The sequence below is a fragment of the Salmo salar genome, chromosome 04 (assembly GCF_965601325.2).
Source record: "Salmo salar chromosome 04, fSalSal1, whole genome shotgun sequence".
Taxonomy (NCBI): Eukaryota; Metazoa; Chordata; class Actinopteri; order Salmoniformes; family Salmonidae; genus Salmo; species Salmo salar.
Genome location: NC_138294.1, coordinates 44,162,711 through 44,175,554, shown reverse-complemented (window position 1 = coordinate 44,175,554; position 12,844 = coordinate 44,162,711).

The following is a 12,844-nucleotide window of genomic DNA, read 5'->3' as shown; positions in this document are numbered from 1 at the left end:
GAAATGGTCGGTAATCTGTTTGTTGACTTGGCTTTCGAAGACCTTAGATATAGATCTGTAGCAATTAGGGTCAAGAGTGTCCCCTCCTTTGAAGAGGGGGATGACAGCAGCTGCTTTCCAATCTGGGAATCTCAGACGACACGAAAGAGAGGTTGAACAGGCTAGTAATAGGTGTTGCAATAATTTCGGCAGATAATTTTAGAAAGAAAGGGTCCAGATTGTCTAGCCCGGCTGATTTGTAGGGGTCCAGATTTTGCAGCTCTTTCAGAACATCAGCTGAATGGATTTGGGAGAAGGAGAAATGGGGAAGGCTTGGGCGAGTAGCTGTGGGGGGTGCAGTGCTGTTGACTGCAGTAGGGGTAGCCAGGTGGAAAGCATGGCCAGCCGTAGAAAAATGTTTATTGAAATTCTCAATTATAGTGGGTTTATCGGTGGTGACAGAGTTTCCTATCCTCAGTGCAGTGGGCAGTTGGGAGGAGGTGTTCTTATTCTCCATGGACTTTACAATGTCCCAGAACTTTTTAGAATTTTTTTGAATATCTCTACATTACAGTATGTGGGGAGAATTCACACATTCCTTTGTCTTTCTAATGGCCTCTTCCCTCAGTGCTGGTAAATACTTAGTGATTGTGCTACAGTACCAAAGTGTGATGCCAATTAGCCCACACCAGTCCATTCTAATGTAGAGTCGTTGATGCCAATTAGCCCCACACCACTCCATTCTAATGTAGAGTCGTTGATGCCAAATAGCCCACACCATTCCATTCTAATGTAGAGTCGTTGATGCCAAATAGCCCACACCACTCCATTCTAATATAGAGTCGTTGATGCCAATTAGCCCACACCACTCCATTCTAATGTAGAGTCGTTGATGCCAAGCCCACACCACTCCATTCTAATGTAGAGTCGTTGATGCCAATGAGCCCACACCACTCCATTCTAATGTAGAGTCGTTGATGCCAATTAGCCCACACCATTCCATTCTAATGTAGAGTTGTTGATGCCAAGCCACCTGTGAGCCAGTTTTATACATGGCCTGTGCACAAGTCTGTGGCTGGCTATTTCATAACCATGGTGATTTGAAGTCTATGTCCACAGACTTGTAGTAAAATGTGTAATCTATACTGAACAAAAATATAAATGCAACATGCAACAATTTCAAAGATTTTCCTGAGTTACAGTTCATATAAGGAAATCAGTCAACTGAATTAAATCCATTAGGCCCTGATCTATAGATTTCACTTGACTGGGAATACAGATATGCATCTGTTGGTCACAGATACCTTTTTAAAAATGTAGAGGTGTGGTTCAGAAAACCAGTCAGTATCTGGTGTGACCACCATTTGCCTCATGCAGCACGACACATCTCTTTCGCATAGAGTTGATCAGGCTGTTGATTGTGGCCTGTGGAATGTTGTCCCACTCCTCTTCAATGGCAGTGCAAAGTTGCTTGATATTGGCGGAAACTGGAACACGCTGTCGTACACGTTGATCAAGAGCATCCCAAACATGTTCAATGGGTGACATGTCTGGTGATTTTGCAGGCCATGGAAGAACTGGGACATGTTCAGCTTCCAGGAATTGTGTACAGACCGTTGAGACATGGGGCCTTGCACTACCATGCTGAAACATGAGGTGATGGCTGGGGATGAATGGCACAACAATGGGCCTCAGGATCTCGTCACGGTATCTCTGTGCATTCAAATTGCCATCAATAAAATGCAATCGTGTTCGTTGTCCGTAGCTTAGGCCTGCCAATACCATAACCCCACCGCCACCATGGGGCACTCTGTTCACAACGTTGACATCAGCAAACCGCATCGCCCACATGACGCCATACACATGTTCTGCGGTTGTGAGGCTGGTTGGACGTACTGCCAAATTCTCTAAAACAACGTTGGAGGAGGCTTATGGTAGATAAATGAACATTCAATTCTCTAGCTACAGCTTTAATGGACATTCCTGCAGTAAGCATGCCATTTGCATGCTCCTTCAAAACTCGAGACATCTGTGGCATTGTGTTGCATTTAGAGTGCAGTTGTATTATCCCCAGCACAATGTGCACCTGTGTAATGATCATACTGTTTAATCAGCTTCTTGATATGCCACACCTGTCAGGTGGATGGATTATCTTGGCAAAGGAGAAGTGCTCAATAACAGGGTTGTAAACAAATTTGTGCAAGAAATCTGAGATAAATAATATTTTTGTGCATATGGAACAGTTCTAAGATCTTTATTTCAGCTCATGAAACATGGGACCAACTCTTAACATGTTGCGTTTATAAATTTTTGTTCAGTGTATGTCCATGCTTAGTATTCTCTTGTGTGGTATAGCTTTTTCCCCATCTTTAACCACCATGCTCGTTGGTCAAACCGGAACGCCCCAAAATAGCTGGATTAGTCCTTTTCGTGCACAGCTGCAGGTGACAACACAGAGACAAAGATCTCATCCCTGGCGTGCAGCTCAAACAGGCCTCCCTGGTAGACAGAGTGGAGGGCATACTCAGTGTCAGTCTTCTTGTAAGCACACTGGACCAGCTGGCAGTTGGAGGTGCCCTCACGGGGGTCACCCCCCTCGTGGGTGAGGGAGGGGTAGCGGAAGTACACCTGGGCATACAGGTAATAGCATCCAGACTGGGGGATACGGAGGCGTCTGTGAGACAGGGTCATGTTGTAGAGATGGGTGCGGAAGCTCTGGTTGCCCCAGGACCGGACCGGATGGATGTAGGACTGATTCAAGTCTTTCTGAGGGGCCAGGGATGTAGGGCCTTTAGGGAGGAAAAAGGAAGCTACATATATGTCAATACAGACATTTAACTAAAAGCAGTACTACTGTAGACTCAGATATGAAAAGGCTTACAGTCACTAGTGAAAGTCTACACACCCTTTGCACAGTTTTCACATTTTGCTGCCTCAACGGGTAATACATTCACGGGGGTTTTCTACCAATCTCAACAACCTATTCCGCATTTTCAAAGTTATAGAAAAATTATAGAACATTTTCCAAATTAATAATATTAATAAAAATAAAAAAAGTATTGATTGAATGTTGTCACATGGCAGACATTACAGCTAGGAATCCTTTTGGTAAGATTCTTACAACTTTTCACAACTGGTAAGGGAACATTTACCCATTGTTTTGTAAAAATCGCTTAAGGTCACTACATTTCATTGGGAGTCATTGATGCATGGCAATATTCAAACCAATATTCAGAACACTCAACACCTCTTGGGAAAGGCTTTCTGGTGTCTTTTGGGCATTCATAATTGTGTAATTGTCCCACTGAAAAATCTAACTATATCCCAGGGTTAGGTTTTTAGAAGACTGGGGCAGGTTTTCCTCTAACTTTTTACCTGGGCTTTGCTCCTTCAATATTTCTATTTACTCCTCAGTCCCTGCATACCCATAACATGATGCTGTGCGTTGTGTTGTATTGGATGTGACCCCAGCCTGTAGTTTTTTATTTAGGCCAAAAAGGTCATTCATTTGCCTTGTTGTTTTGCAGTATTGCTTAACAGCCTTGTTGCAAACAGAATGGAGGATTTGGAGTGGATTTCTTTTTAAACACAGGCTTCATTCTTTTTACTTGGTCATACAGGCCTGTACTGTAGAGTGAAAGCGTTGTTGTTGATCCTCTGTATTTCCAAGTATTGTCATGTTATGGGTATGCTTGCAACCGGCAGGGATTGGAGTGCCAGGATAAATAGAAATATGAAAGCAGAAAAGCCCAGGTAAAATGTTAGAGGGAACCCTGCCTTAGTCTTCTGAATACCAAACCCTGGGATAGAGTTTTGTTTTTCAGTGGGACAATTATACACATTTTAATGCCAAATACACACCAGAATGGCTTTGCAATAGCTGCTGAGTGTTCCTGAATACTCCAGTCTCATTCCTGACTTAAATCTGCTTGTCCACCAATGACTCCCAACCAAATTGACTGAGCCTGAGCAATTTTGACAAAATCAATGAACATACAATATAACTCAGCAAAAAAGAAACACCCCCTTTTCAGGACCCTGTCTTTCAAAGTTAATTCGTAAAAATCCAAATAACTTCACAGATCTTCATTGTAAAGGGTATACCTAAACACTGTTTCCCATGCTTGTTCAATGAACCATAACAAATTAATGAACATGCACCTGTGGAACGGTCGTTAAGACACTAACAGCTTACAGATGGTAAGCAATTAAGGTCACTGTTATGAAAACTTAGAACACTAAAGAGGCCTTTCTACTGACTCTGAAAAACACCAAAAGAAAGATGCCCAGGGTCCCTGCTCATCTGCGTGAACGTGCCTTAGGCATTCTGCAAGGAGGCATGAGGACTGCAGATGTGGCAAGGGCAATAAATTGCAATGTCCGTACTGTGAGATGCCTAAGACAGCGCTAAAGGGAGACAGGATGGACAGCTGATCGTCCTCGCAGTGGCAGACCATGTGTAACAACACCTGCCAGGATCGGTACATCCGAACATCACACCTGCTGGACAGGTACAGGATGGCAACAACAACTGCCCGAGTTACACCAGGAACGCACAATCCCTCCATCAGTGCTCAGACTCAGACTGGCCACAATAGGCTGAGAGAGGCTGACATCACCAGACATCACCTGCAACAATGGTGGGCACAAACCCACCGTTGCTGGACCAGACAGGACCGGCAAAAAGTGCTCTTCACTAACAAGTCGCGGTTTTGTCTCACCAGGGGCGATGGTCAGATTTGCGTTTATCGGCGAAGGAATGAACGTTACACCGAGGCCTGTACTTTGGAGCGGGATTGAGGTGGAGGGTCCGTCATGGTCTGGGGCGGTGTGTCACAGCATCCTCGGACCGAGCTTGTTGTCATTGCAGGCAATCTCAACGCTGTGCATTACAGGGAAGACATCCTCTTCCCTCATGTGGTACCCTTCCTGCAGGCTCATCCTGACATGACCCCCCAGCATGACAATTCCACCAGCCATACTGCTTGTTCTGTGAGTGATTTCCTGCAAGACAGGAATGTCAGTGTTCTGCCATGGCCAGCGAAGAGCCTGGATCTCAATCCCATTGAGCACGTCTGGGACCCGTTGGATCGGAGAGTGAGGGCTAGGGCCATTCCCCCCAGAAATGTCCGGTAACTTGCTGGTGCCTTGGTGGAAGAGTAGGGTAACATCTCACAGCAAGAACTGGCAAATCTGGTGCAGTCCACGAGGAGGAGATGCACTGCAGTACTTAATGCAGCTTGTGGCCACACCAGATACTTACTGTTACTTTTGATTTTGACCCCCCCCCCCCCTTTGTTCAGGGACACATTATTCAATTTCTGTTAGTCACATGTCTGTGGAACTTGTTCAGTTTATGTCTCAGTTGTTTAATCTTGTTATGTTCATACAAATATTTACACATGTTAAGTTTGATGAAAATAAATGCAGTTGGCAGTGAGAGGACATTTCTTTTTTTGCTGAGTTTATATACAAAAGTATGTGGACACCCCTTCAAATTAGTGGATTGACTATTTCAGCCACAGCCATTGCTGACAGAGGTATAAAATCTAGCACACAGCCATGCAATCTCCATAGACATACAGTGCATTCAGGAAGTATTCAGACTGTTTGACTTTAACCACATTTTGTTACGTTACAGCCTTATTCTAAAATGGATAATCTACACACAATACCCCATAATGACAAAGCAAAAACAGTTTTTTAGAAATGTTTCCAAATGTACTAAATATAAAAAACTGAAATATCACATTTACATAAGTATTCAGACCCATTACTCAGTACTTTGTTGAAGCACCTTTGGCAGCGATTACAGCCTCGAGTCTTCTTGGGTTTGATGCTACAAGCTTGGCACACCTGTATTTGTGGGTCTCTCCAGAGATGTTCGATCGGGTTCAAGTCCGGGCTCTAGCTGGGTCACTTAAAGACATTCAGAGACTTGTCCCCAAAGCCACCCCTGCGTTGTGTTGGCTGTGTGCTTACTGTAGGGTCATTGTCCTGTTGGAAGGTGAAACTTCGCCCCTGTCAGAGGTCCTGAGCATCCTGAGCGCTCTGGAGCAGGTTTTCATCAATGATCTCTCCATATTTTCCTCCGTTCATCTTTCCCCTGATCCGGACTAGTCTCCCAGTCCCTGCCGCTGAAAAACATCCCTACAGTATGATGCTGCCACCACCTTGCTTCACTGTAGGGATGGTGCCAGGTTTCCTCCAGACATGACACTTGGAATTCAGGCCAAAGAGTTCAAGCTTGATTTCATCAGACCAGAGGATCTTGTTTTCTCTTTCAAACTCCAAGTAGGGTGTCATGTGCCTTTTACTGAGGAGTGGCTTCCGTCTGCCCACTCTACCGTAAAGACCTGATTGGTGGAGTGCTGCAGAGATGGTTGTCCTTCTGGAAGGTTCTCCCATCTCCACAGAGGAACTCTGGAGCTCTGTAAGAGTGACCATTGGGTTGTTGGTCACTGACCAAGGCCCTTGTCCCCTGATTGCTCAGTTTGGCTGGGCGTCCATCTCCAGAAATAATCTTGTGGTTCCAAACTTCTTCCATTTAAGCATGATGGTGGCCACTGTGTTCTTGGGGACCTTCAACACTGCAGAAATGTTTTGGTACCCTTCCCCAGATCTGTGCCTCGACACAACCCTGTCTCGGAGGTCTATGGACAATTCCTTCGACCTCATGGCTTGCTTTTTGCTCTGACATGCACTTTCAACTGTGGGACCTTATATAGACAGGTGTGTGCCTTTCCAAATCATGTCAAATCAATTGAATAAACCACAGGTGGACTACCATCAAGTTGTAGAACCATCTCAAGGATGATCAATGGAAACAGGATGCACCTGAGCTCAATTTCGAGCCTCATAGCAAAGGGTCTGAATACTTACAGTGGGGGAAAAAAGTATTTGATCCCCTGCTGATTTTGTACGTTTGCCCACTTACAAAGAAATTATCAGTCTATAATTTTAATGGTAGGTTTATTTGAACAGTGAGAGACAGACTAACAACAACATCTGCGTTTTTCTGGATATTTTTGTTGTTATTCTGTCTCTCACTGTTCAAATAAACCTACCATTAAAATTATAGACTGATCCTTTCTTTGTCAGTGGGCAAACGTACAAAATCAGCAGGGGATCAAATACTTTTCCCCCCCACTGTATGTAAATAAGGTATTTATGTTTTTTTATATTTAATACATTTGCAAAATGTCTAAAAACCAGTTTTAGCTTTGTCGTTATGGGGTATTGTGTGTAGATTGATGAAAATGAATTTCAATCCATTTTAGAATAAGGGTGTAATGTAACAAAATGTGAAAAAATAAGGGGTCTGAGTACTTTCCGAATTCACTGCACATTGGCAGTACAATGGCCTTACTGAAGAGCTCAGGGACTTTCAACGTGGCACCGTCATAGGATGCCATCTTTCCAACAAGTCATCTTGTCAAATTTCTGCCCTGCTAGAGCAGCCCCGGTCAACTGTAAGTCAAATCAAATCAAATCAAATTTATTTTTATATAGCCCTTCGTACATCAGCTGATATTCTCAAAGTGCTGTACAGAAACCCAGCCTAAAACCCCAAACAGCAAGCAAAGCATGTGAAAGAAGCACGGTGGCTAGGAAAAACTCCCTAGAAAGGCCAAAAACCTAGGAAGAAACCTAGAGAGGAACCAGGCTATGAGGGGTGGCCAGTCCTCTTCTGGCTGTGCAGGGTGGATATTAAAACAGAACATGGTCAAAATGTTAAAATGTTAAAATGTTCATAAATGACCAGCATGGTCAAATAATAATAATCATAGTAGTTGTCGAGGGTGCAACAAGCACGTCCGGTGAACAGGTCAGGGTTCCATAGCCGCAGGCAGAACAGTTGAAACTGGAGCAGCAGCACGGCCAGGTGGACTGGGGACAGCAAGGAGTCATCATACCAGGTAGTCCTGAGGCATGGTCCTAGGGCTCAGGTCCTCCGAGAGAAAGACAGAAAGAGAGAAAGAGAGAATTAGAGAGAGCATATTTAAATACACACAGGACACCGGATAAGACAAGAGAAATACTCCAGATGTAACAGACTGACCCTAGCCCCCCGACACATAAACTACTGCAGCATAAATACTGGAGGCTGAGACAGGAGGGATCAGAAGACACTGTGGCCCCATCCGATGATACCCCCGGACAGGGCCAAACAGGCAGGATATAACCCCACCCACTTTGCCAAAGCACAGCCCCCACACCACTAGAGGGATGTCTCCAACCACCAACTTACCGTCCTAAGACAAGGCCGAGTATAGCCCACAACGATCTCCGCCATGGCACAACCCAAGGGGGGGGGGGGGGGGGGGGCGCCAACCCAGACAGGAAGACCACGTCAGTGACTCAACCCACTCAAGTGACGCACCCCTCCCATGGACGGCATGGAAGAACACCAGTAGGCCAGTGACTCAGCCTCTGTAAAAGGGTTAGAGGCAGAGAATCCCAGTGGAAAGAGGGGAACCGGCAAGGCAGAGACAGCAAGGGCGGTTCGTTGCTCCAGCCTTTCCGTTCACCTTCACACTCCTGGGCCAGACTATACTTAATCATAGGACCTACTGAAGAGATAAGTCTTCAGTAAAGACTTAAAGGTTGAGACTGAGTCTGCGTCTCTCACATTGGTAGGCAGACCATTCCATAAAAATGGAGCTCTATAGGAGAAAGCCCTACCTCCAGCCGTTTGCTTAGAAATTCTAGGGACAATTAGGAGGCCTGCGTCTTGTGACCGTAGCGTACGTGTAGGTATGTACGGCAGGACCAAATCGGAAAGATAGGTAGGAGCAAGCCCATGTAATGCTTTGTAGGTTAGCAGTAAAACCTTGAAATCAGCCCTTGCCTTAACAGGAAGCCAGTGTAGGGAGGCTAACACTGGAGTAATATGATCAAATTTTTTGGTTCTAGTCAGGATTCTAGCAGCCGTATTTAGCACTAACTGAAGTTTATTTAGTGCTTTATCCGGGTAGCCGGAAAGTAGAGCATTGCAGTAGTCCAGCCTAGAAGTAACAAAAGCATGGATTAATTTTTCTGCGTCATTTTTGGACAGAAAATTTCTGATTTTTGCAATGTTACGTAGATGGAAAAAAGCTGTCCTTGAAACAGTCTTGATATGTTCTTCAAAAGAGAGATCAGGGTCCAGAGTAACGCCGAGGTCCTTCACAGTTTTATTTGAGACGACTGTACAACCATCCAGATTAATTGTCAGATTCAACAGAAGATCTCTTTGTTTCTTGGGACCTAGAACAAGCATCTCTGTTTTGTCCGAGTTTAAAAGTAGAAAGTTTGCAGCCATCCACTTCTTTATGTCTGAAACACAGGCTTCTAGCGAGGGCAATTTTGGGGCTTCACCATGTTTCATTGAAATGTACAGCTGTGTGTCGTCTGCATAGCAGTGAAATTTAACATTATGTTTTCGAATGACATCCCCAAGAGGTAAAATATATAGTGAAAACAATAGTGGTCCTAAAACGGAACCTTGAGGAACACCGAAATTTACAATTGATTTGTCAGAGGACAAACCATTCACAGAGACAAACTGATATCTTTCCGACAGATAAGATCTAAACCAGGCCAGAACTTGTCCATGTAGACCAATTTGGGTTTCCAATCTCTCCAAAAGAATGTGGTGATCGATGGTATCAAAAGCGGCACTAAGATCTAGGAGCACGAGGACAGATGCAGAGCCTCGGTCTGACGTCATTAAAAGGTCATTTACCACCTTCACAAGTGCAGTCTCAGTGCTATGATGGGGTCTAAAAGTGCTGCTATTGTGAAGTGGAAACATCTAGGAGCAACAACGGCTCAGCCGCGAAGTGGAATACCACACAATCTCACAGAATGGGACCACCGAGTGCTGAAGCACATAGCACGTTAAAATCATCTGTCCTCGGTTTGTCGAGATTGTTGTGGAGGAACTTCACGGGACTGCACAGAGCCCTGACCTCAACCCAATCGAAGACCTTTGGGATGAATTGGGACGCCGAGTGCGAGCCAGGTCTAATCGCCCAACATCAGTGCACGACCTCACTAATGCTCTTGTGGCTGAATGGAAGCAAATCCTGGAAGCAAATCCAGCAATGTTGCAACATCTGGTGGGAAGCCTTCCCAGAAGAGGGGAAGGGGCTGTTATAGCAGTGAAAGGGGGACCAACTCAATTTAATGCCCATGATTGTGAATGAGATGTTCGATGAGCAGGTGTCCACATACCTCTGGTCATATACGTTGCCCTAAGAGTTGTTCAAAGTTGGTAGAATCTTATTCATAATATTTCACAGCTGTAATGGCTGCCCAATGTGCTTCCACTAAATATTTACTCTGGGCTGTGAAGACATATGCAATCAAGACATCTGCGTATTCATTTTTTAATTAATTTGGACATTTTTGTATCATTTTTCTTTCGCTTTGGAAATGTGAAGAAGATTGTGTACATCAGTGTGAGAGAAAAAAAATCAATACATTTTTTTATTTAATTTTAAGGCAGCAAAATGTGAAGACTGTGCAAGGGGTGTGTAGACTTTCACTAGCCACTGCTACATACAGTAAGGTTAGATTCCTTTAACAATAGTTTCTTTAACTTTGGCAAAATTAGTGCAGCAGGGAAAGAGCAGTCAGGAGGATTGGATGGGAGAAAGAGGCAAGCAAAATTTCAGGAAAGAAGCAAATCAGTATCAGCTGTTCTGACGTATTCATTCACAAGGATATCAGTGCGTTCTTGGCTGTATGATCAGACAGATCGCTGGGGGTGATATGAATATGAAAACGGCGCCTTGTCTTTGAAGTCTGAGGTTTATGTGACTAAAATGACTAAAATGTGAGATCATGCCGCAGTTTGAGTGAACTGGATGTGGAGATGAGATGAGCGATGCCACACCTTTATTTTTCTCAGATGGTCTATGTAGATGCTTGATATAACCAGGGTTGGGGAGAAACGGGTTACAAAAAACTGCAACTGTAATCCGTTACGTTACCAGCAAAAATATTGTAATCAGATAACAGATACTTTTGAAAAACTAGATGATTACTTCGACGATTACTTTTAAATTCAGAAAGGATGTTTGCGAATAAAAAACTGACACTTCGCTGTTTTCTCAATGACATTCAAATCAGCATTGAAAACGCTGCAAGTTTACATTTGTCCAATGTGAGCGAGTCTGACCACAAGTCAGAGATTTGTGTTTGATGGATCGTGGGAAAAGAGAAGAAATAGGCTTTTGTAGGCTACAGTCCAAGGTATGTCTTCCAAAGGTGTGACTGCTGTCCAGATCCAAAGATGATCCAACTTGAATAAACGCTTGGATGTAAGGATGACAGCAGTGGTGTTGTTTACGGCGATAAGGACATCACTCATTATTGATATCTACATAGCACATTGATGTGAATCACACTGCTGCTCTCTCATTTAGCTATTTGCGCCTTACGGATTGTGGTTGTTGTGGATGGCTGTTCACAAATCTAAATGTGTATTTGAACCCAATAATGGTTGAATTCAAGAAGTTCAAACTGCATATCAATCATTGTTTTTGAACCCAGTCGAAAGCCAGTGACAAATGCGCTCTTGCAACAGCTGCATAGTGCGGATCCCAGCCTATGGAATAAAATGTAGGTTTTTATTGCTCAATCTAATTCATGCTGATAAAAAAAATCTATAGGCCTAATAGGCCCGTTTAATTTTGTCTGGCTTGCCGTTCCAGATAAAATTGAATCTTTTTTTCTCATATACTAAAAAATATTGTTCGCTAGGTGCAGGCACGACCATAAGCAAATAGGTAAACTGGGATATGACTAAAGAGTTAATCAGGGTGATTTCCCCACAAATATAAAGGTATTTACCTTTCCATGGTAGCAAGATCTTATCTATTTTTGCTAACTTTCTATAAAAATGTTTTGAAGTGAGATCATTTAGAAGTTTTTCATGTTGTCTGTCTAATTGTGTAATGACTTGGTGCTGTCTATCTTGGCAAGGATGCTCTTGAAAAAGTATCAAGGCACAAGGCGAGACCGAAATTCAGACACAGGAGGCAGATGGTTGGAGTCTTATGTTCATTACAATTTTTCTCGATTGTTTACACACATTTTCTGAAAGCATGCCTCATATTCTCAGAACTCTACACACAAATCAAAAAACACACACTCAATGGGCAAAACCCCTCAATTCTCCAGCAAAATGAAACTTTACATTCAAAACAATTATTTCTTATCAAAGTGGTATTTTGTTTTCAAATGACACACACAAACCATCATATGAATAGACATTCATAAGAACCAGTTGAACACTGATGTGCTCAATGTTAAACACTATGATGAATGGAAAACACTTCTCCATTCATCATAATGACTTAGGCCATTTTTTGGTTCAGTGTTGCCATCACTACAGACAGTACATACATAAGTGTGTTGTAAAATATTTGAGAATATTGTTTTTATACTCAGAACACACAAATACACGGTACCAAATATATTTTATTTTTCCCACAAAAACAATGTACACAGTGTACATCCCATTTCCAACCAACACAAAGTTGCACATACAGTGGTCTACATACAAAACAGAAGAATTTCATGTATACAGTTAAAGCACCTCATCCACATCACAAGCAATGTTTTCCCTGGCCAAGCAGCGGGGGAAATATCGCCTAGCATGGCGATTCCAGCCATGAAAAGCATCAGCTGCTATATCTCCACGTGTCTTCCATAGCTTGGAGAAGAGGTATACGCGTTTGTGGATTTCGGTCATACACTTTCCATCTCCAGGCAGAGAAAATTTCCTCAATAGGATTGAGGAATGGAGAATATGGAGGGAGATAAACCTAAAAAGCGTGGGTGGGCAGTGAACCAGTTACGAACCAGAGCAGCC